General features: G+C 39.3%; 1 long non-coding RNA gene across 1 annotated transcript; it reads left to right on the forward strand.

Annotated features, from left to right (window-relative positions):
• Positions 1–20637: 20637 nt before the first annotated feature.
• LOC112847029 (uncharacterized) lies at positions 20638–24647 on the forward strand. Its single transcript, XR_003220308.1, has 4 exons — positions 20638–20788; positions 22088–22119; positions 23323–23349; positions 24462–24647. It is a non-coding gene; the product is annotated as an uncharacterized LOC112847029 (long non-coding RNA).
• Positions 24648–25780: the final 1133 nt, after the last annotated feature.

Below are 25780 nucleotides of genomic sequence, written 5' to 3' on the forward strand. Positions count from 1 at the left end.
CGGGTCACTGGCTCGCCCCGCAGCACCTCCTCAGCCCGCTCAGCCTCCCTCAATGCCTCCTCCAGGTCTCGGGGGATGACAGCCGGACATGCTGTCGCAGCCTCTCCGGTGTGAGGCCCCTCAGGAAGGCGTGGAGACCCAGCTCCTCTCGTGCCGCTCCTGGAACGTTGGATAGCCCCGTCGGGCATAGAGGCGGACGTCCGCAGCAATGGACCCCAGGCTCTCTCCCTCGCGTCGGCGTCGGCGAGCCAGCTCCTCCTGCTCTGTTCGGCTGGTGGTCTCTGTCCAACCCGTCTGCCGAGCGCCGTGGTCAGAGCCTGGAGGTCGCGCTGCTCCTCTAGGGGCAAGTCCAGCAGAACCTGGAGCGCTGGGCCCTCCAGTGCGAGCGCCAGGTGGGTGGCAGTCTCTTCTTGACCCCACCCATTGTGAGTGGCAGCCAGCGTGACTTGGGCCAGGTACGGCTCTAGCTGCGTCGCCCCAGTGTAGTGCTGTAGCTTAGCAGCCGTCCTGCCAGGAAGCTGTGGTGCAGCCCCAGGAATCCCCTCCGGCCGCGGGAGAGCAGGGGGTGGCTGTTCCGGGGCGCGCTGTGGCCCTCTGGCCGCCCCAGCTCGGGTCTTCTCCGCTGGGTCTCGGCAGCCATGCTTTCCAGAAGCGAGCAGTTGTCTCGGATTAGACGCTCTAATTCGCCTATGGTCGGCTCCATAGTGTCTGCTAGACACTCATGAATCCCACTTCTGACACCAATTGTAGCGACCGTGGGTTAGTAGAGCTGAACTGGCTAAACTGCTCACTAGCTAAAACGGCTAGCAGGGCGCTAGCAGCTATCGCTGAACTTCGCGGCGAATGGAGAGCGCTCGTGCCTCATACACCGCACGACCCCGAGCGTCTCAGCAGCAGGCTTGTAATCCCCAAACGATCCAGCAGGAGGCAGTAGTGGTTCACACCAGTCATTTATTCAACAATTTTTACAACCACTGTAACGCTGCTGACACCGAACCCCTATCACGCTCCCACCACATAGGGTCGCGGTGTCAGCCAACCATACCAATTCAACCCGCTCCACAGAACACACATCAACTTCACTGTGGCTTACATTAACATAACACTAACACAACATGCGAATCAAACACATAGGAACTAGCAGAACGATAGAAAACACAGACAACACAATACCCAGAATGCACCTGGCTAACAACCCCAGCCAGGTCATTACAATATATATATATATAGATATATATTTATATATCTATATATCTATATATCTATAAATATATGTATTAGGGGTTGTTACGGCTGTCGCCGTGGGTTGAGATTATGACATGCAAATGTGACTGTGCAGGTGCGCCTCTGGGAGTGGTGGATCCTGAGGACGGTCCGCCAGGATTGGATGCTGCCCTGGAGGCGAAGTATAAGGCGGCACGATTGAAGACGGAAGCCATCCATCCTCGGTTTTTACCCCAACCAGCAGGGGCTGCGACATGCCCTATGTGGTTTTGTTGGTCCAGGAGGAAGTAGGGGTGGACCGCCTTTTCTGTTGGGCACAGTTTTCTCATGTTTAGTTAGTTAGGGAGGTAAGTGACTGTTGTTTTGTTATGTTATTTTGGGGCTAGGTAAGTACGCGCTCCCGTGAGTTAGTTTCCCTTTTTGTTTGTTATTTTGGCCTGGGTCCACCCCGAAGCCTGGGTGACTCCTGTGATCTCTTGTCTTTGGTGTGTTTGTAAATAAAACTGTTTTATGCATAAGTTATGGTGTGATGTGCTGCTTGGGGTGGAGCAGGGGATGGATCACTCTTCTGTGTTGCGATCGGGTTTCCTAGACCGGCCGTAACAGGGGTGCAACAATACTCGTATCGATATTGAACCGTTCGATACAGTGCTTTCGGTTCAGTATGCATATGTATTGAACAATACAAAATTTGTAGTTTATTTTATCAACTTTTCTTCTGACGATGCTGTCTGTGTTGAGCGCTCAGTGGATCTGCATTCGACTACTCCGCCTAGGCTGCACTGTCGAGTGCAGATCCACTGAGCGCAGCACAAGCTAGCAAGACAGAAGCTAAGCTCGTTGCAACATGGCAACTGCCTCAACGCTACCCGAAAATGAACCTCCCCCACCCTCATTAGGATCCGGCGTTTGGAACTATTTTGGTTTTCATGTGAAGCATGACCCTGATGGTAAGCGCATCATGGACAAAAGTAAAACAGTGGCTGTGTCCGAATTCAGGGGAAGGATGCTCATAAGGACACTACCTACCTACGTCACAAGGTAGTGTCCTTAGACGGACGGGTAGTCAGGAAGTGAGTGGCTTGGACAGCCCCCTTTTTTCTCCATAGAAACTTTATTGAACAAACAATGAGTATCCAACATAACAGATGGGCTGTGGACAGCCTCCTAGCCTTCAACTCCGCCCTTACTTGCGTGTTTTTCCCGATCGCTAGCGCCACAATGCGAAAACTTTAAAATGGACCCAGAAATGTTGCTCCGTTGTTTGGACAATTTTATTTCTCGAGGAGCTAGAAAAACCTTATCGTCGCCGCCCGCATGTTTTGTACCTTAGGCTCATCAGAGACAATCATATCCAGGTAAAATAATTTCCTTTAATCTACACGCATTTAGGAATTACTTAGCTAATTACACAGATAATTGAAATATTGCCGGCGTTGTGCCAAAAAGTGTTCGCCTGCCAAACTGATTTCCAATGTTTCCGAGTGTAATATGTGTAATGTATATTGGTAAATAGACTTCGATGAACATGGTTTACTAAGGGGTTTTATATATACAATAATTACCTGTTGTTCAAGTATCTTTATAACTCTGGTTATAATGTAGGTACAATTGATATATTTGTTGCGCTGTCTGCTGTCCTCTTGGCCAGATCACTCTCAAAAAATAAATTTCTAATGTCAATAAGATTTTTTTTTTAACTGGATGAATAAAGGATATATAAAAGTCACTGCCAAAAACTGATTGCAGCTTCTACCTTCTTACAGGAATGTTGCTGGTGGCAGGTGACTTGATATCACTAATGAGGGACACATTTGACATGTTTCACGTATTATAGACCAACAAGTTATTCATAGCAGGTTAAATACGAGCAGTCAGTTTAGGGCAAAAACCGGAAATCAGTTTTTGGCAGACGATCATTTTTTGCCACAACATCGGTCATTCTCACACATGTACTGTATCATATAAAATATATAAACTAAATATCTTTGAAACGTATAGAATCTAATTTTTTGTTTGTTTGTTTTTTTACATAGCACTTTATCAAACTGTTGTCTGCTACAGAGTTACAAGTATTATACTAACAATATAGCATCCACCATCTCCTGCTTGCATATTTCTGTAAACATCTTAGTGGTGTAGCAGCCATGAGTGAGCCAGCCCTGCAAACCCTGTGGATGGACGATGCAGTGGACAGTGGGAGGAAGCATCCTAAAGCTCTCTTTGCAGACCACCCTGTGTGATTCTCCACTCGCCGACCAGAAAAGACAAACCGCAGGTCTCAGTTGAAGCAGCTCATCCATGTCTGATCTTGCTCGGGCAGATTCAGCAACACTGCCAGAGACTTCCTGTAATCTATTACAGTTGTTAAAGAAACGGTCCAGGAACAGGTCACTCAGGTTAATCCTGTGTGAACAACTGAAAATATTGTTTTTCCATCTTTACATACTGTGTATTTGAAATATTCTTGTTTAATTGTTATTATTATTTACTTTATTGCTATCAAATAAATATCCAAGTAATATTGTTCAAAGTTAGCGTTATGTTCATACGTGTTACAAATGCCTGTAAATCAAATTGAGTTCAGTGACAATTACTGTTTGTTTGAATCAATTTATTAATAACATAAAACCTTTAAACTAATGCAACACATATAACAATGTAACAAATATATTCAAATAAATAAATTTCTCAATACATAACTCATTTGGGAACTAATCTTTCTAGAAGTGAAAACAGTCTGTCCGTCCTCTCCCTGCTCTCCTCTCCTCAGCCTCTCTTTGCTGCCTCATGTCCTCTCTGATGAGGTCTAGCAGCTCATCATCCCTGTCTCTTTTCCTCTTTCTCCCTGACGTAGGTGGCTGAGCTGCTTCGTCATCGCTGTCGTTTTGGTCACCCACTGCTGCGCTTGGCCCTGGAGTGTCCTCAGGGAGAGAGGAAATTAGGACAGGAGGCTTAATGGAAGGCATCTATCCTATCACCTCATCCATGAGGGCAAACCAGGGCCAAGTAGCAGCAGTGGGCTTCCCACTGACCCCCTCTCCTGAGCCTGGATACTTGCAATCCTGAAGGCAGAGGAAATCAAAAATGACAGCAGGCAAATAAAAACACCACAACAACTCTCAGTAATTGCACATTTATTAACTTGTGTTCTTGAGAATTATCTTCTTGATAACACACATACGTACTTTGTATTCTTTAAAGTTATCTCATGTCTTCTGGCCTGCAAGGAGGTGACTTTCCCCTGCAGGCCCATCTTCTCCAGAATTGTCCTGATCACACACAACAAATAAGAGAAGAAAGGACACCATGGCAACTATGTTAATCCCTAAGTCCAAAGGTTTTCACAGCAGAACACCAGAGGAACACCGTCTGGACATCACAGGTTCTGTACAGCAGCGGTCCGTGAGTCGTTTGGTACCGGGCCACAGAGTTAAGGCTCCGGTGTGAAATTTATGGTTTTCAGGGGTTTTATCGTTAACTCGGTTTCCCTGAGTCTTTCCCTTGTTGTAGTTGTGTGTCTTATTTTGAAAGAAATATTTACACGTTACCATAGCGACCAGAGAGCATTAAGCGGCAGAGAGGAGGATGTTACTGTCAATATTGGCGCATTTTCAGGAGGACACTGCTAATAAAGTTACACAATTACACAGTACATTCATGTTTATTATTACTATATTTACAAAATACCACAGTTTTTGTCTTGGTCGGATCATTTTATGTGGTTGTATTTATCCGCGATACCTTAAAGGCCGCTCCGTGTCTGACATAAACCGGTCTGTGGCTCAAAAAGGTTGGGGACCGCTGCTGTACAGCATGAGGGTTAATAGGACCGTACTCATATGAATATGATGCGTAAATTGATTTATTCTTGTACATCCACGCCGTAGCGGCCCAATTCTTCACCCCAGTGAAGAGGTGATCGTTTTCTCCTCGTTTTAATAAATTAAGCCATTTGGTCTTTGTTCCCCACAACATATCACCAATTCGAAAAAATCAAAATTAGCTGTATGTAAGCGGCAATACATGAAAAATCGCGGGACCCCCGATACAAGCTGGTTTATGGTTATTTTAAAGAAAAGGAACATGTCTATGCAGATGCCCAAAGCTTAACAAAACGACCGATATAACAATTTAACTTTTGTACAACCAGATTTTCATATACTTACATTTGAAAGTGTTTTCCTCTCCTGCTTCGACCACCAGCGTTATCAGAAACAAATCTCCTCTATGACCCGCAATGAATCCTGGGATATAGTAGGACATGAAGGATACATTGGACCATCCTTAGGCTGTGTCCCAATTCAGGGTATGCACGCTTGAAGTACGCACACTACGCGTACTACGTACGGTGCGTACTACAAGTACGGGAAGTGCGGAAGTGAGAGGCTTGTGAAATGGGACGGTCTAGCCTTCGTCGCGCTGTTCAGGTTGCCTAGCAACCATGATACTAACCGCGAGAAATGTTTCATACAGCTTTGTGTGACAGAAATGAAGGAGAAAAAATGTTTTGTTGGTCATTCATTTTTGTCATGACATCACTTTGATTAGTTGAGACCACAGGACTGTAAAACATGATAGTTGGGCTTCATTTCTGTACTGAACAGTCATTTCAAGATTAGTTAGTAAATAATAATTAGCTAATGTTATTCATGAGACTAAAGTCATCTCACTGTGTTAATGTTAATATAATATGGACAATATTATATGTATTGTCAGATTATATATGTATATATATATGAGCTTGAACTCTGGGTCAAAGATGCAAGTAGCAGTTATTTATATTTCCTATCACCTTAAATCTTCACTCAAAGACAAGTATCTCTGACAGTGTATATACAGATGTATTATATATAAGAGACAAACATTGTTCTTTCAATATGTTGGCATTACTAAATTTGGCTCAATGCTTATATATATGTATAAAAAGAAAATGTACGAGCTGTGATAACTGTTTCTGATAGAATGAAGAGTAGACTGATATATTGAATATTCCTTTATTGGGTGAGAAAATCAGACCATGTCATAACTGCGTTAAGTCACACAGAATAGATATCAGAGCCTTAAACAGGCTGACTTCTGCTAAATGGGTCAAACTGGGCAGAAAGTATACAAACACATAACATCCTTATAGAATATGATGTAACACTATAGATCAACTTACCTCAGAATATATAAAGCATATAAACAATTACAGCAATATGATGCAACAAACACAGCAGTGCTACTAATCCAAAATACTCAAAGCTTCATAGAACTGAAACAAACATTTATTTTTAGCTCCATTCTGCTGCTGATACATACTTTAGGTTTCTGAATATTAAACTTGTTGCTGCCTTTCATAGTGTGTAACCTGAAGGCCCTGAGTACTTTCTCCCACACTGAAAACACTGGAATGATAACATTATTTGAACATTACCTAATAAGACTGATTCAGGACAGACAATGAGTTATTTTAAACTTTTCTAGCAGTCCTTCACAAACAGGGAACAGTCTGTCTATTCTCAACATCTGTCAGCTGCTGCTGGATCTTCCTCCTCCTCTTCCTCACACACTGCTGAGTTTGTCCTGGTGGATCATCAGGGGTGCAAAGCCTCACAGATGATGTGCAGCAGTGGGTCCCTCAGTCTGTCCTCACTCTGGACACTTGCAGTTGTCACACATGGAAATCAAATGTGTGATAAGCTGCAGGATTCAAACACAAGTGTAACTTATAAATACATGTTCATACTTTTATTCCACAATCAGAGAGAAAGAAAGAGAGAGAGAGTGCAGGACAGACAGACAGGTGACAGTCTCAGGTGTATACACTGCTACAAAACAGCACAAGAGAAGGAGGATTTAGTGTTTGTGTTATTACGAGTGCTAAACAAGAAGAGTTCCCAGATGGTCCAGTGGACACATGTGTGACTCCTGTGATTAAAGCATCTTTCTTTCAGCTTAACGAGTGAACCGTCAGCTCGTTCAAACACACGTTAAAGTCTGTTTGGCTCGACACCACCAAACAGAGGCAGCAATATAACATAGCTAACATTAACAGTGCAGTGAATCCTGCTTGTGCCGTCATATTCAGGACTGCAAACCGAGCAGCATCACTGACTTTCAGCTTGTTGTGTTTGTGGATATATGACTGACTTTAATTATCCATAAAATCATCACATTCTCTGTAAGATTAAGGTCGACTATATATGTATTTAGAAGTAGAGGCTTTAAAACCAAGTTAACACTTAAAGTACAAACATCACTAATGTCACATAACTTTGCCGACATGTGGCCAACAGTAATGTTTTAATGTTCCTAAACATTCGCACATAAATAAGTGACATAATATTCAGTATTTACTTTTGACAGTTCACTCTTCAGCTGCTCCCTTCTGCCGTATTTTGCGGCAAAATTATCCACACCCACCGCCGCGCTATGGATTGTGGGATATATGGGGCCACGAAGCGTGCACCGGACCACGCTTGATATTTGGGGAAATCGACGGCGCATTTGGAGTATGCATTTGAAGTACACTTCGAATTGGGACAGCCGTCGTCGCGTGGCGGTGACGTAATCGCACTTGAAATGCGTACTTCAAGCGTGCATACCCTGAATTGGGACACAGCCTTAGAATTCAGGGCAAAGTAGGACGCATTTGTCGCCACACTTTGAGTACTCTTTGATTTCGGACACCCTTCGTCACGTCGCCGTGACGTCATTGCCTCCAAATATGGCATCGAAGCATCCTTCCTCTGAATTCGGACACCACCAAGCCTCAAATTCGCAGAAAAGTAGGACGCATTTGTCGCCACATTTTGAGTGCTCTTTGAATTCGGACAGTCCTCGTCGTGTAGCTGTGATGTCATTGCATCCAAATATGGCATTTTAAGCATCCTTCCCCTGAATTCTTACACAGCCTACACACCGAAGAGGGACTCAAAGTAAAACAGGAAATACAGAACACAGGGAAGCCACATTACAAAACCTAAAACTGGACTGAGGAAATACTAAACGGCTAGGGAGCTAGACACAGTGAGAAAAACACACTACAGTAACAAACCACGAGGAAATCCAAACGAAAAAAGGTACAAAACTCAGAAACACTGGGTCACCGACCCAGGATCATGACATGATGTCCATCAGTGAAAGAAATATTTATACTTGCTTGGTGCTTGGTTAAAAAAAATGTATTCTGTGAAAAGATTTTGTTTATTATTCAAATATGCTTTGCTTGTAACTGTGTAAACTCTGAATGATGATTCACCCTGATAAAACATGAAACCTTGCCTATGCTTATCATATGCCTGTGAAGACAAGTTCCTGTGCAAAGAGCAACGGAAAATGCCACTTAAGCAGACGTTTAGTATAGTACGGACAGAATGTTTAGTAAGATATGCATTTGTCAGTTAAGCAATCTATATTCTGAGAACAGGCGGAGACTGCCTCCGTCTGCTGTGTAACCTACATGCCTATATAACCTGCAATAAAGAAGAGTACTGTGTGACTGTCTCTCGACACGTTCACCCATGTACATGTAATTATGTGTGCCTATGGAAAGAGGCACACATATTACTATTCGTCGGATTTATTATTATGTGTGCCTATGCCAAGAGGCACACATATTACTATTCGTCGGATTTATTATTATTATTATTATTATGTGTGCCTATGGAAAGAGGCACACATATTACTATTCGTCGGATTTATTATGTGTGCCTATGCCAAGAGGCACACATATTACTATTCGTCGGATTTATTATTCTTATTATGTGTGCCTATGCCAAGAGGCACACATATTACTATTCGTCGGATTTATTATGTGTGCCTATGCCAAGAGGCACACATATTACTATTCGTCGGATTTATTATTCTTATTATTGTGTGGATGCTTTAAGCATCCACACTATTGAGTTCCTGTTTCTCTTTATTCTTTATACTTTATTATTGTGTGGATGCTTTAAGCATCCACACTATTGAGTTCCTGTTTCTCTTTATTCTTTATACTTTATTATTATTCTAGTTGCCACTTTTTCACTTTTTTTGGCACTTAACTACTTCCACAATTTTCAGCCGATTTTCACCGTTCAAATTTTAAACTATTCTGCTATTTCTGCTAATGATCGCTATATCTTTTGGTGTTTATTACTGTTATACTTTTTAAAATATTCCACTTTTTTCCTTTAATTTGTCCCATTGAAATGAATGGGAAACTTCTGCAATTCTGCTAAATTTTGCTTGTTTTTGAAACTTAACTACTTTTTCCTACTTTCACGTAGAACAACCATTCAAACTTTAAAATGTTCTCAAATTATTGGGCTATTCAGGAATAAATCAGATTTTTCAAATCTTTTACCGTTTTATTTTTATGCCTCTTAAAGTTTTGAGTTGGAAAATTGTGATTTTTCAGAAAATACATGCGTTGTTATGGTTGCTATGCACTTGGCTTCCAGTGTGCCACTGTAGGTTTCGCAGTCTTCTCTTCATGTCCGAACAACTTCTTGCTACTTGCTCAATTTTCACTCAACTTCCACAAATTATACATCAAAACGTAGGTATTTTTGCTGGCTTTCCGAAAATGTCACCATCATTGTTGTGAGACTTATAGAATTTTGGCAAATCTCCTCAGAGCAACACAAAGTCTGAAAACTCTCCATAGAAAGTCAATGGAGAGTTTGTTCAAAATCACCGCTTGATTTCTGTAATGAGAGGCATATTCGAATCGTCATATCTCCTTAACGAAGCGAAGTTAAAACATGAGGCTTGTCCCAGTATATCTTCAGACACTCCTGACGCTCACAATTCAAGAATTTATTTCTCACCTATTACCGTTCTGAGATGAGTTACACTTGTTTGAGCGTAGGAAATTCGTCCTTCGCTCAGATTTCAAACTCTGGAAATGAACCACTTTTTTCTCTCGTCATAACTTTTTGTTGGATTTCCACAGAGACCTGAAAATTTCCATGATTGTTCACCAAAGCCTGCTGTCTCTTACGGTGAAAAAATGATATTGATACTCCAAATAGATTTAGAGTTAGAAAGCGTTGTTTGAGGGCAAGTCAAGGCAGTTTTTGCTTTGCTCTACTCAGTTATGGTGCATTAGAAGTCAAATATCTTTAATAATTCATATTTTAATGATACATTGTCAACACTTTAAGATTCCCCCATCTCTTCTGAACAAAACGGTGTAAGAATGACCGTTCTAGCCCCTATAGTTAGGAAATTATGGTCATTTGTTTGAGGGGAGTCGTCATTATGAGAAATAGACTGCAAAATCCTGTGTCTCTCTGTGCTGCATGCACCTGTTTTGGCGGGAAAAAGTGCACAGCCTCTCTGATTGGTGGATTTAAATTCAGCAGCTCCCAGGCTGCTTGACTGAGCTAGAAACTTACTTCTCTCTCCCTGTGTGTGTGTGTGTGTGTGTGTGTGTGTGTGTGTGTGTGTGTGTGACAGAGAGAGAGAAAGAGAGGGCGAGACAGAGTTTTTATGGGAGCATCTTATTGTATGATTTAAATTCAATATATTTAGACTGGTTGACTGAATTTGATCCTGTGTGTGTCTCTCTGTGCATGTGTGTTTCCATATGTTTCCATATTTCTGATTGTGTGACTGTTACACTTTTTTTGCTCAGTTTTTTTTTCATTTAGCAAGTACATTTGAAGGACCCTTAGCATGTTCAGCATTTTTTCAGCTGTCCATTTTGCTTTTCCAGTTTTTCTGTTTAAGTTATTACTATTGTGCTGAATCATACTATTTCTGCTATTTTATAAGATTTGTGCTAAATATAGTATTTCTACCCAGTATAGTATTTCTGATTAATTATAGTTTTTCCACCAAATCATATTACAGTATTTTTGCTTTTTATACCATTTTTATAGGATTTTTATATTGCTTAATATAGTATTTCTGCTTTTTATAGGATTTGTGCTTAATATAGTATTTCTGCTTTTTATAGGATTTGTGCTTAATACAGTATTTCTGCTAAATGTAGTATTTATGCTTAATCACACTATTACTATATATTTCTGCCAGCTTCCCAGCCAGCCAATCATATCTGAGGTCTGCAGTTTCTTCTCTCGTCATATCTCAGCGACGGATGTACAAAGGGCAATGAAAATCACAGTCAAAGTACACCAAAGTACGCTGATTCACCCAGTACAAGAATTATGCTTCTAGTCCACCTAGTTTTGGAGTTACACGACGTTTTGTAACTCCAAAAAATGGCGCTCTTTGCCTCACACCGCGATCTAATTCTGACTGCTCATCACCCTGTTTCCCAAGTGCTCACTGTCTTTCCCAGTGGGGCAGCTGGTAATGACACAGGTCTGCAACCCAAAAGTCGTGGGTTCAACTCCACCTTGGACAACATGTTTTTTGCCCTACAAATTAATACACTATCACAGACCACTAATTCATATTCATCATTTATTACAATTCTCAAAACTTTTTACCAGCTTTTCTAATATGGACCTCACATTCTTCTTAACACTCCATGGCACAAATACTCTTCCCTTTAGGCTCTGTGAATGTGTGTGTGTATCAATATTTCTCCCATTTTAAAGTATTACTCCTCCATAATTGGATTTCTCTTAAATCAAAGTACTTTTACTACATCTTAGTACTTCTGCTCAATCATAGTATTTCTGCTAAATCATGGTTTTTGTGCCAAGTCATCAGAATCGTGTTTATTGGCCAAGTATATGTGCATACAAATACAAGGAATTTGGTTCCGGTAGATGGTGGCTCTCGAGCACAGCAATGTAAATCTCACACACACACACACACACACACACACACACACACACACACGTATCTATATATACATTGCACATGCATACACATACATACACAAAGCTGTGTAAACCAACTATAAATAACTAATCTAAACGTATATACATAAAATACAGAAATGAAATGAGGTGGAATGAATACTACAGAATGTACATAAGGTGCAGTTGCAGTCTGGCAGTGGGAGCAGTGTGACAGTTCAACTGTTTAGAAGGGAGATGGCGAGGGGAAAGAAACTGTTCCTGTGTCGGGTGGTCCTGGTCTGCAGGCTTCTGTACCGTCTGCCAGAGGGCAGCAGATCAAAAAGTCTGTGTCCAGGGTGTGAGGGGTCTGTGATGATTTTCCCTGCCCGTTTCCTGGTTCTTGAGAGGTACAGATCCTGGATGGAGGGCAGGGGGGCGCCGATGATCCTTTCTGCTGCCCGTACAGTCCGCTGCAGTCTGCACCTGTCCTGTTTAGTGGCTGCACCATACCAGACTGTGATGGAGGAGCACAGGACAGACTCAATGACTGCAGTGTAGAACTGGATCAGCAGCTCCTGTGGAAGACTGTACTTCCCCAGTTGTCTCAGGAAGTACATCCTCTGCTGGGTCTTTTTGAGGATGGAGTTGATGTTGGTCTCCACTTCAGGTCCTGGGAGATGGTGGTACCCAGCAACTTGAAGATCTCCACAGTCGACACAGGGCTGTCTGATATGATGAGGGGGGCAGAGTTGAGGGATGTCTCCTGAAGTCCACTGTCATCTCTACAGTTTTAAGAGTGTTCAGCTCCAGATTGTGCTGACTGCACCAGAGTACCAGCCGCTCAACTCATCATAACATTTGTGTTATGTTATAGTATTACTACTAAGTGGAGGAATTTCTAAAATGTTACAGTATATGTGCTGATTACAGTATTTCTGCCAAATATAGTATTTCTGATTAATTATAGTTTTTCTACCAAATCATATTACAGTATTTTTGCTTTTTATAGGATTTTTATAGGATATTTATATTGCTTAATATAGTATTTTTGCTTTTTATACGATTTGTGCTTAATACAGTATTTCTGCTAAATGTAGTATTTATGCTTAATCATACTATTTCTATATATTTTTGCCAGGTCCTCTGTGAGGACTGAGACATTCAAATGTACATATCAGGGCCTGCACGGCTTCCCAGCCAGCCAATCATATCTGAAGTCTGCCGTTTCTTCTCTCGTCATATCTCAGCGACGGATGTACAAAGGGCAATGAAAATCGCAGTCAAAGTACACCAAAGTCCGCTGATTCACCCAGTACAAGAATTATGCTTCTAGTCCACCTAGTTTTTGAGTTACATGACGTTTTATAACTCCAAAAACGGCGCTCTTTGCCTCTCACCGCGATCTAATTCTGACTGCTCATCACCCTGTTTCCCAAGTACTCACTGTCTTTCCCAGTGGCGCAGCTGGTAATGACACAGCTCTACAACACAAAAGTCGCAGGTTCAACTTCACCTCGGACAACATGTTTTTTGCCCTACAAATTAATACACTATCACAGACCACTAATTCATATTCATCATTTATTACAATTCTCAAAACTTTTACCAGCTTTTCTAATATGGACCTCACATTCTTCTTAACACTCCATGGCACAAATACTCTTCCCTTTAGGCTCTGTGAATGTGTGTGTGTATCAATATTTCTCCCATTTTAAAGTATTACTCCTCCATAATTGGATTTCTCTTAAATCAAAGTACTTTTACTACATCTTAGTACTTCTGCTCAATCATAGTATTTCTGCTAAATCATAGTATTTTTGCCAAATCATGGTTTTTGTGCCAAATCATCAGAATCGTGTTTATTGGCCAAGTATATGTGCATACAAATACAAGGAATTTGGTTCCCTGCCCGTTTCCTGAGAGGTACAGATCCTGGATGGAGGGCAGGGGGCGCCGATGATCCTTTCTGCTGCCTGTACAGTCCGCTGCAGTCTGCACCTGTCCTGTTTAGTGGCTGCACCATACCGGACTGTGATGGAGGAGCACAGGACAGACTCAATGATTGCAGTGTAGAACTGGATCAGCAGCTCCTGTGGAAGACTGTACTTCCCCAGTTGTCTCAGGAAGTACATCCTCTGCTGGGTCTTTTTGAGGATGGAGTTGATGTTGGTCTCCCACTTCAGGTCCTGGGAGATGGTGGTACCAGCAACTTGAAGATCTCCACAGTCGACACAGGGCTGTCTGATATGATGAGGGGGGCAGAGTTGAGGGATGTCTCCTGAAGTCCACTGTCATCTCTACAGTTTTAAGAGTGTTCAGCTCCAGATTGTGCTGACTGCACCAGAGTACCAGCCGCTCAACTCATCATAACATTTGTGTTATGTTATAGTATTACTACTAAGTGGAGGAATTTCTAAAATGTTACAGTATATATGCTGATTACAGTATTTCTGTATGATAGAATTTGGCAAATCTCCTCACACCAACACAAAGTCTGAAAACTGCATAGAAAGTCAATGGAGAGCTTGTTCAAAATCACCGCTGGATTTCTCTAATGAGAGGCATTTTCAAATCGTCATATCTCAACGCAGCAAATTTAAGACATGAGGCTTGTGCCAATATATCTTCAGACACTCCTGATGCTCACAATTCAAGAATTTCTTTCTCACCTATTACCATTTGGCCATGAATTGGGTTTGTTTGAGGTAGGAAATTCATCTCTCGCTCAGATTTCTTCAGATTTCAAACTCTGGAAATGAACCACTTTTTCTCTCGTCATATCTTTTTGATGGATTTCCACAGAGACCTGAAAATTTCCATGACTGTTCACCAAATCCGGCTGTCTCTTACGGTGAAAGAATGATATCGATACTCCAAATAGATTTAGAGTTAGAAGCATTGTTTGAGGGCAAGTCAAGGCAGTTTTGCTTTGCCTCTACTCAGTTATGGTGCATTAGAAGTCAAATATCTTCAATAATTCAGATTTTAATGATAAATTGTCAACACTTTAAGATCCCCCATCTCTTCTGAACAAAACGGTGTAAGAATGACTGTTCTAGCCCTACGGTTAGGAAATTATAGCCATTTGTTTGAGGGGAATCCTCACTATGAAAAATAGACAGCACAAATCCTGTCTCTGTGCTGCGTGTGTGTAAAAACAGGTGCACCTGTTTTGGCGGGAAAAAGTATACAGCCTCTCTGATTGGTGGATTCAAATTCAGCAGCTCCCAGGCTATTTGGCTGCTGCTGCTGCTAGTGTGTGTGTTTGTGTGTGTGTGTGTGTGTGACAGAGAGAGAGAGAAAGAGAGGGCGAGAGAGCATTTTTATGGGAGCATCTTATTGTATGATTTAAATTCAATATATTTAGACTGGTTGACTGAATTTGATGCTGTGTCTCTCTGTGCTTGTGTGTTTCCATATGTGTCCATATTTTTGATTGTGTGACTGTTATACTTTTTTTTGCTGATTTTTTTTTTCATTCAACAATTACATTTGAGGGAGCCTTAGCATGTTCAGCATTTTTTCAGCTGTCCATTTTGCTTTTCCAATTTTTCTATTTCAGTTATTACTATTGTGCTAAGTCATAGCATTTCTGCTGTGTGTGTGTGTGTATGACAGAGAGAGAGAGGAGAGAGAGAGAGAGAGAGAGAGCCTTTTTATGGGTGTATCTTATTGTGTGCCTACTGGTGGTGGTCAGAGGGCCCGGTGGCGCCAGTGTCCAGCAGCCCGCCTCTGTCAGTGCGCCCCAGGGTGGCTGTGGCTACAACGTAGCTTGCCATCACCAGTGTGTGAATGGTGAATGACTGGATATGTAAAGCGCTTTGGGGTCCTTAGGGACCATAAAAGCGCTATATAATACAGGCCATTTACCATGTCCATATTTTAATTGTGCAAGTTATTACTATTATGCTAAATTATAGTATTTCTGCTACTTTTTGGTATTTGTGCTAAATACAGTATTTCTGCTAAATCTTAGTATTATTGCTTAATCATATTATTTGAGCAAAATCATAGTATTTGAGCATATTCTTTCTATTTGTGTCATAGCATAGTATATTTGCTGAATTACAGCATTTCTGCTATGTTGTAGTATTTGTCCTAAATCACAGTATTTGTGCAATGTTTAGGTATTTTTGTTTAAATAAAGCATCTATGTAATCTTGTACCATGGTTGCTAAAATCCTGTATTTCTGAAAGTTATCTTGTTTCTGCTAAGTTACAATATTATTCTAATTTCTGCTGCTAAGTTCTGCTATGTTATTGTATTTCTGCCAAGTATTATGTTTTCTTTACGTTATTGCAGTTCTGCTATGTAATTACATTTTTGCTAAGTTCTTATGCTTCTGCAAAGTTATTACAATTTTTTGCAAAGGTTTTACAATTTCTGCAACTTTTCAGCTTTTTCAGCTAGTTTCAGCTGACAGCTTCAGCTTTACAGCATCCACACTGCATTTTCGCAGGAAATGCAAATTTTTCTAGTTGTGTGGATGCTTTAAGCATCCACACTATTGAGTTCTGTTTCTCTTTATTCTTTATACTTTATTATTATTCTAGTTGCCACTTTTTCACTTTTTTTGGCACTTAACTACTTCCACAATTTTCAGCCGATTTTCACCGTTCAAATTTTAAACTATTCTGCTATTTCTGCTAATGATCGCTATATCTTTTGGTGTTTATTACTGTTATACTTTTTAAAATATTACACTTTTTTCCTTTAATTTGTCCCATTGAAATGAATGGGAAACTTCTGCAATTCTGCTAAATTTTGCTTGTTTTTGAAACTTAACTACTTTTTCCTACTTTCACGTAGAACAACCATTCAAACTTTAAAATGTTCTCAAATTATTGGGCTATTCAGGAATAAATCAGATTTTTCAAATCTTTTACCGTTTTATTTTTATGCCTCTTAAAGTTTTGAGTTGGAAAATTGTGATTTTTCACAAAATACATGCGTTGTTATGGTTGCTATGCACTTGGCTTCCAGTGTGCCACTGTAGGTTTCGCAGTCTTCTCTTCATGTCCGAACAACTTCTTGCTACTTGCTCAATTTTCACTCAACTTCCACAAATTATACATCAAAACGTAGGTATTTTTGCTGGCTTTCGAAAATGTCACCATCATTGTTGTGAGACTTATAGAATTTTGGCAAATCTCCTCAGAGCAACACAAAGTCTGAAAACTCTCCATAGAAAGTCAATGGAGAGTTTGTTCAAAATCACCGCTTGATTTCTGTAATGAGAGGCATATTCGAATCGTCATATCTCCTTAACGAAGCGAAGTTAAAACATGAGGCTTGTCCCAGTATATCTTCAGACACTCCTGACGCTCACAATTCAAGAATTTTTTTCTCACCTATTACCGTTCTGAGATGAGTTACACTTGTTTGAGCGTAGGAAATTCGTCCTTCGCTCAGATTTCTTCAGATTTCAAACTCTGGAAATGAACCACTTTTTTCTCTCGTCATAACTTTTTGTTGGATTTCCACAGAGACCTGAAAATTTCCATGATTGTTCACCAAAGCCTGCTGTCTCTTACGGTGAAAAAATGATATTGATACTCCAAATAGATTTAGAGTTAGAAAGCGTTGTTTGAGGGCAAGTCAAGGCAGTTTTTGCTTTGCTCTACTCAGTTATGGTGCATTAGAAGTCAAATATCTTTAATAATTCATATTTTAATGATACATTGTCAACACTTTAAGATTCCCCCATCTCTTCTGAACAAAACGGTGTAAGAATGACCGTTCTAGCCCCTATAGTTGGGAAATTATGGTCATTTGTTTGAGGGGAGTCGTCATTATGAGAAATAGACTGCAGAAATCCTGTGTCTCTCTGTGCTGCATGCACCTGTTTTGGCGGGAAAAAGTGCACAGGCTCTCTGATTGGTGGATTCAAATTCAGCAGCTCCCAGGCTGCTTGACTGAGCTAGAAACTTACTTCTCTCTCCCTGTGTGTGTGTGTGTGTGTGTGTATGTGTGTGTGTGTGTGTGTGTGTGTGTGTGTGTGTGACAGAGAGAGAGAGAGAGAGCGAGAGAGAGTTTTTATGGGAGCATCTTATTATATGATTTAAATTCAATATATTTAGACTGGTTGACTGAATTTGATCCTGTGTGTGTCTCTCTGTGCATGCGTGTTTCCATATGTGTCCATATTTGTGATTGTGTCACTGTTATACTTTTTTTGCTGATTTTTTTCATTTAACAATTACATTTGAGGGACCCTTAGCATGTTCAGGATTCTTTCAGCTGTCCATTTTGCTTTTCCAATTTTTCTATTTAAGTTATTACTATTGTGTTGAGTCATAGCATTTCTGCTGCTTTTCAGTATTTGTGCTAAATACAGCATTTCTGCAAAATCATACTCTTTCTGCTATTTCATAAGATTTGTGCTAAATATAGTGTTTCTGCTATTTCTGCTAAATTTAGTATTTTTGATTTAATTAGGGTTTTTCTACCAAATCATAGTACAGTTTTACTGCTTTTTATAGGATTTTTAGAGGATATTTATATTGCTTAATATAGTATTTCTGCTTTTTATAGGATTTGTGCTTAATATAGTTTTTCTAAAAAATGTAGTATTTATGCTTAATCATACTATTTCTATATATTTCTGCCAGGTCCCCAGGCAGCTAATCCTCTGTGAGGACTGATACATACAAATACATATCAGGGCCTGCACGGCTTCCCAGCCAGCCAATCATATCTGGCGTCTGCCCTTTCTTCTCTCGTCATATCTCAGCGACAGATGTACAAAGAGCAATGCAAATCACAGTCAAAGTACACCAAAGTCCGCTGATTCACCCAGTACAAGAATTATGCTTCTAGTCCACCTAGTTTTTGAGTTACATGACGTTTTGTAACTGCAAAAAACGGGGTTTTTCGCCTCTCACCGCAATCTGATTCTGACTGCTCATCACCCTGTTTTCCAGGCCTTCGCTCTCTTTCCCAGTGGCGCAGTTGGTAATGACACAGGTCTGCAACCCAAAGGTTGTGGGTTCAATTACACCTTGGGCAACATGTTTTTTTTCCCTACAAATTAATACACTATCACAGACCACTAATTCATGTTCATCATTTATTACAATTCTGCAAACTTTTATGATTTTAGCAGCTTTTGTAATATGGACCTCAGATTCTTGTTAACACTCCATGGCACAAATACTGTTCCCTTTAGGCTGTGTGTGTGTGTGTGAGAGAGAGAGAGAGAGAGCGAGAGAGAGCCTTTTGATGGGAGCATCTTATTATATCATTTAAATTCAATATATTTAAACTGGTTGACTGAATTTGGTCCTGTGTGTGTCTCTCTGTGCATGTGTGTTTCCATATGTGCCCATATTTGTGATTGTGTGACTGTTATACTTTTTTTGCTGATTTTTTTTTTCAATTAACAATTAGATTTGAGGGACCCTTAGCATGTTCAGGATTTTTCCAGCTGTCCATTTTGCTTTTCCAATTTTTCTATAAGTTATTACTGTTGTGCTAAATCATAGCATTTCTGCTGCTTTTCAGTATTTGTGCTAAATACAGTATTTCTGCTAAATCATACTATTTCTGCTATTTTATGAGATTTGTGCCAAATACAGCATTTCTGCTAATCATACTATTTCTGCTATTTCATAAGATTTGTGCCAAATACAGCATTTCTGCTAAATCATACTATTTCTGCTATTTCATAAGATTTGTACTAAATATAGTGTTTCTGCCAAATATAGTATTTCTGCTTAATTATAGTATTTCTGCCATTTTATCGTATTTGTGCTAAAACATAGTATTTCTACTAAATGTAGTATTTATGCTTAATCATACTATTTGTATATATTTCTGCCAGGTCCCCAGGCAGCCAATCCTCTGTGAGGACTGATACATATAAAATTTACATATCAGGGCCTGCACGGCTTCCCAGCCAGCCAATCATATCTGAGGTCTGCCTTTTCTTCTCTCGTCATATCTCAGCGACAGATGTACAAAGAGCAATGCAAATCACAGCCAAAGTACACGAAAGTCCGCTGATTCACCCAGTACAAGAATTATGCTTCTAGTCCACCTAGTTTTTGAGTTACACGACGTTTTGTAACTCCAAAAAACAGCGTTTTTCGCCTCTCACCGCAATCTAATTCTGACTGCTCATCACCCTGTTTTCCAGGCGCTCGCTCTCTTTCCCAGTGGCGCAGTTGGTAATGACACAGGTCTGCAACCCAAAGGTCGTGGGTTCAATTACACCTTGGGCAACATGTTTTTTTCCCTACAAATTAATACACTATCACAGACCACTAATTCATATTCATCAATTTGATATTTGATATACCTTTATTAGTCCACAAGGGGGAATTTATATGATTACAACCATTATGTTTTAGAAAAAAGAAATAAATGTGCATTGAACACTCAGGGGTCACTGTTAAAAAGTCTCATGGCAGTGGGGTTAAAGGACCTCCTGAACCTCTTGAGTCCTGCAGAGCAGTGAGATGAGCCTCTGCAGCTCCTACTGTCCTGAAGACTGTTCTTATTACTGCAGTCAGTTACATAAATCTATCTATCTATGTATAATACAGTACATTTTAACATACTGACCTTATGTTTATTTATGTCTTTTAACCATTATTTCAAATTCACAGAATCCTGTTTGAAACATTTAATGAACTTATAGAATTAAATTTCTGCATGTTGTTTTTTGTTGCAAAAAAATCTAGTATAATAATATTTAAATTTACATATATTTTTCACGTTTTCAATGCCAATTTTGTGTAATGGCAAAGTTTCCCACTACCCGTGAATGCCTCTTTTTTATGTCTCTGGCTGACTCCTTAATCTCCGCCCAGTCTCTGCTCCATCCCTGCCGGTAAGCCTGCTTCTCTGTCTCTCTTCTCTGAAATAAAATGTCTATAAGCTGTTTGAGTGATTTACCGAGTTGTTGTTAGTGAGTTATGAAGCCAGTCGAAGTATAAGTCATGTTAAAGTAACACAATGGCTGCTTTTTTAGTGAAACGTTGTAATTTTAGTATTTAAAAGGAGTGTTTGGTATGCCCCTAAGCGCTAACGCCTAGCCTAGCTCCTATAGGCCTAGTGTGAAATTAATATGGTTCATTTGATTGTTTAATACAGTTATTGTGTTGTATTTGGTTCATTCAGTGTGTTAGTGTTTCTGAGTCTCTTAGGGAAGCTGAAGTTAGTTCTCCTCTTCACAAATCAGTCAGTTAAAACGGCCTCATTCTATAGGTTGTAAGGTAATGAGCCGCCATTTTAGAACCACTGATTAGCTGCTGGAGCAGCAGGGTCGGCAACTTCAAAGGAGCCATTTTACCGCCTCTGACTGAAAGCCGGGAGAAAAAGAGTCACGTGCCTGTGCCGGTGTGTCTGTGTTGTGGGTTAATTAACAGAAGGGAGCAATAGAGTGAGGATAAAACACATAATATAAGAATAATGACATTTCTTAACAAGAAGAAGTTTTTTTAATTAATCAATTTTAGTTTTTTAGTTAAATTTTTAAGAACTGTTTAACAAACACTTGTTTGTACAGGTTGTTTTTTTTAAAATAAAACCTACACCTGCAGCTCTGTTTAACTTCTCACTTTGTGAAAAATTAATGAAATCTAAAAAGGCCACCTTCAAATAAATAAAATGCAGCAGTGCACCATTAATATTATAAATATGATATGTAGATATTTAAAACAACAGCATATTAAATGATACTGTGTGCAGGTAATATTTTTAGGAAGCAGAATTTGAATGCAGACCAACTCAAATGTTGAAGCCTACAAAAATATCATCCAAGCTTTCATTTATGATTGTTCATGCTTTGAAATTGTGATGTCAGAATTTGATAAAGTGTGCAGTGCTAGGTGTAGCAAATCACTGCTTATGAAATCTACTGTGTTATCTAATAGCACCAAACTAATAGAGCTATCACATAACTGAGAAACTTGTGTGGCTTATTACAAATGGATGAAACCACATTTTACCTTAATGAAGACAGTAATATTTAATAAGGTGTAGAAAAAAGAGGTGAGTTGTTTGTTGCTGTGGTAAACAAAGAAGTGTACTGAATCTTTTGGACTACACAGAGTGATGCAGTATTGACTCTGATGCTGATTTGAGTTGTCTCATTCTGTATTTTTGTGCTTTGTCTTTTGTTACACAGAGTGAACGAGATCTTTGGTTTTGCCTTTGCTGGTAAGTTAACAGTGATTGTAACTGAAGCAGTATGAACCTGGCATTGTGTAGCACATTTGACGACTTACATACAGTAGTTTGACTTTTTGTGATACGTTTCCATTTACTGATTGGCAAAAACACAAGATTTGTGACCTGTAGCAGCAAAGCCCCCACACAGGGCCTCTGACTGTCCCTGAAAATGTCCCTGAAGTTTAGTAGCCCATTTATGTATGATTTAAATTTCATATGGCTTATTGAATTCAAACAGTTAAATGTCAGATGTCTTTATCCAGGTGTTCATTTTGTCCTTATGTTTGTGGATTTAAGTAGCAGACAAAACAATGAAAGTGTTTTAGGAGAGTCCGTATAAGTGGTGGCTCAAACACTTAAGAGCTGCACAGGTATTGATTCATATTGTCTCTCAAATTCTGCTGATGTATTATATTAAAGTCAGAACACTGTAGAAGTACTTTGCCTCACTCGGTATAAGTAATAGCTTTAACAGTTAAGCAATAATAAAAACGAAGAGAACCAGAGGTGTGAGTGGACATTGTTAGGTAAATTACAGCCAGTGTGTCTAATTAGTTTATTACTTATTTAGTGAATATAATGATTTTACAATTAAATAGAAATGTTGCCAAAAAGGGACATTGCAAAATACATAAATATTCCTAGCAACGGGTACAATGAAAGGACTTTTTAGTGTAATATTTTAGGACATTTAATTTTAATCACAAACATTCTGCACCTCTGTTATTGTAACATGTCAATATTTACATGTAAAACCTCATCATGTAAAACATGATGAGGTTTTCTGTTGCTTCTGATTACAGAATTACTTTGTATTTAATGTTTTTAACCTGAAAGGACATTAAAAGTTTTGATTTTCACACTTTATTAGCACTGACCTGTTGTAGAAAATGTTTGAGCCACAAGGCTTCTGTGTAGGAAATATTTGGTGTATCCTGCACTTGTGCCAACAAATATTGGTGCCTGTTCTTTGCATTTCTGTAGTAATAATGCTTTTATTACACATGCTAAAGCCATGTGAGACCTGCAGTTCAATTATCTCCTCTTCAGACTACAGTAAACTTAAAAAAGCTTAAAGTAATTTAGGATTTTACTAGTTAATTTGTGTCACAGTAAATTGGATTGTGTGTGAAGAGGCTCAACAGTCTGAATCATCTAACAGTGATCTGATGAATTGTTTCCTTTCTCTAGACTGCTGATCTGATCGTCTCAAGTCTGGTAAGTAAAGGTTTTTCTGAGGTGCAGTGCTGGGAAATGTTTCTCATGATAGGAGATTCAGTGTAGTGGTGTGAGTGAGCACAGCTATTGGTGATCATCAAAAGTCATCAAATCTAGTAAAGTCTGTGTAAACATTTCCAGACCTACAGAGGTCCGTAGGTTATTGTAGCAGCACATATTTTTTCACATTAGAGCAGCTCATGAACAGCAGTTTAGGTACAATTAAGTCTTCAAATAGGGCCTTGTGGATTCAAAAGCTTCTTTCCTTCAATAATTAAGTCACTGTCTGAAAACTGCTCTTTGAATTAGTCTTTTATAATTAAAGATTTTGTTGATGACTGGAAACAATCAAAAGCACAGATACAGCATTCATTTCTGTATTTTATGGTTAAATGATCTACAAGAAATTATGGTCATATATATTTTTAATTAGGCCTTTAAATCGTCATTATAAGTATGTCCTAGATTTAGTGGAGTGCTTATGGCTGTGTATTAAACATACCCCAAATGTGACTGAAATATGTAGAAACAGTATTGTTTACTTTTATGTTAACGGTAATGTACTGTATTTTTCGGGTTATAAGGCGTATGCAGCTAACCAAATATTCAGATAACTCAAACTATTCAACTCATTCACAGTAACTCTCAACATTTTCAGTGGTAACACATAACAATACACTAACTTTTTCTGTTCAGTCCTCTTCCACAAATCTATCAATTCTTCATGGATTGATCGGTTTGAAATCTGCTTCGTACGCATGTCTCTAAACAGGTGCCAGATTCTCTACACACACCATAATATTATGTTTAAGGACAATAGGAATTACTCCGCGAGGCACCTGACTACTGTAGCTGTAATGCTCCAACAATCCATCAAGCGCTGCAGCTTTGTAGCTTCCAAAGTCGTACTAAAACATTTTGACAGATGTTTGAGCGCCGTGTAACACATAAAATTGGTTTGAGGTCAGCAAGCACAGCAGAATTAATACATACGGTAAACTGTTGATTTTTTGAGAAATTAAAGCTTTTAAATGTGCCTTATAGTCAGAAAAATACTTGGAAGCCATGTTTATTGAAAATATGCCTAATTCCAGTCTCTTTCTGTCTTACAGGTGACCTGCTGCAGAATACCCTCTCCCTCTATCATTAACAAGCAATTCAGTCTGTCCTATCACTCTCCCTCTCCCTGCTCCATCTTTTTTGACAAGCCATTCTATCTTCTATCATTTCTCCGCCATGAGCTCTATCTAAGTTGACAAGCTTGAACCTGAGTTGAAACGCAATCCTGTGACTTGAAATCAAGTTTTACCAGAATCTAAGTTTTTGGAATTGAAGTTACCAGAACTTCGTCGATCTGTTTTCAGAATTCTGAGAGATCTCTGCTCTCACTGCTCCATCTTTCCTGTCGTTAAACTCTCTCACATCCAGTCATTTTGCTGGAATCACAAGTAGAACTTGAAATTACAGTAGTAGAATTACACTACAGTAGAACTCACAGTAGAAACTACTTACACAGTCCTACATTTGTCATTTTAATTTTTACATTACACTTTGGAATAAACACTGATAGCTTGGCTTACGTGTGCAGTTACTTTGATAAATTATATAAAATACACACCTTTTTCAAGGTTTATTTGTAATAAGATAATCTGGTTATTTTGTAATACATACATTCAGACTGTTATATTCACATAGATAATAAATGGATTCAAATATATTTTTCAAGTCTGTTTCATTGGCTATAACATTTGACTGCAAGTTTATACTATTATTATTTAAGGACAAACCCTTTTTTGTCACTCTGTAAGTATTCAGTTACAATTGTCATCTAGAGGCTGCCCTGAGAACCCAGACTTCCTGTTTCCTGACTGCTGCAGAACATCCAGCTGAAGAATCTTCATCGCTGTCATCTGATCACCACACATCACTCATATTTGCTTAAAGTATTAGATATCTTAAAGATTTACACAAAGTTCTACTTAAAAGTTAAGAGTTTATTATAGACTGTTGATTGTTGAGATTTATTCTGTATATTGCTTTACAGAAGTATAGACCTATTTGTTATCCAGTCTGGTTAAAAAAAAATAGAAGTAACAATATACAGTTTTTGAAAAAGCTACAATAAAACTGTTTTTAAAGAACTTTCAATAAGTTTTATATAGAGTTTGTATTTAAGTCAGCCTTTTACATCAATTACATAGTTATAGAAACACTTTACCATTTGTATAGTTTTACATTTCTCCATTTAATAGATTAGTTTTTCAGTGTATACAGGTTGAATTTTGTTTACATTTGGTATAAATATAAGGTCCAGTTTGTACTTGCACAAAATGCCAAGGAAAGGTCAAAGGTCGCTGTCCCAGAAGCTTAGACGGCAAAAGGAGAAGGAACAGGTAAATGTTTCTCAGAGTGGTGAGGAGGTAAAGGTGTC

Source organism: Oreochromis niloticus, linkage group LG6, assembly GCF_001858045.2.
Source record: "Oreochromis niloticus isolate F11D_XX linkage group LG6, O_niloticus_UMD_NMBU, whole genome shotgun sequence".
Taxonomy (NCBI): domain Eukaryota; kingdom Metazoa; phylum Chordata; class Actinopteri; order Cichliformes; family Cichlidae; genus Oreochromis; species Oreochromis niloticus.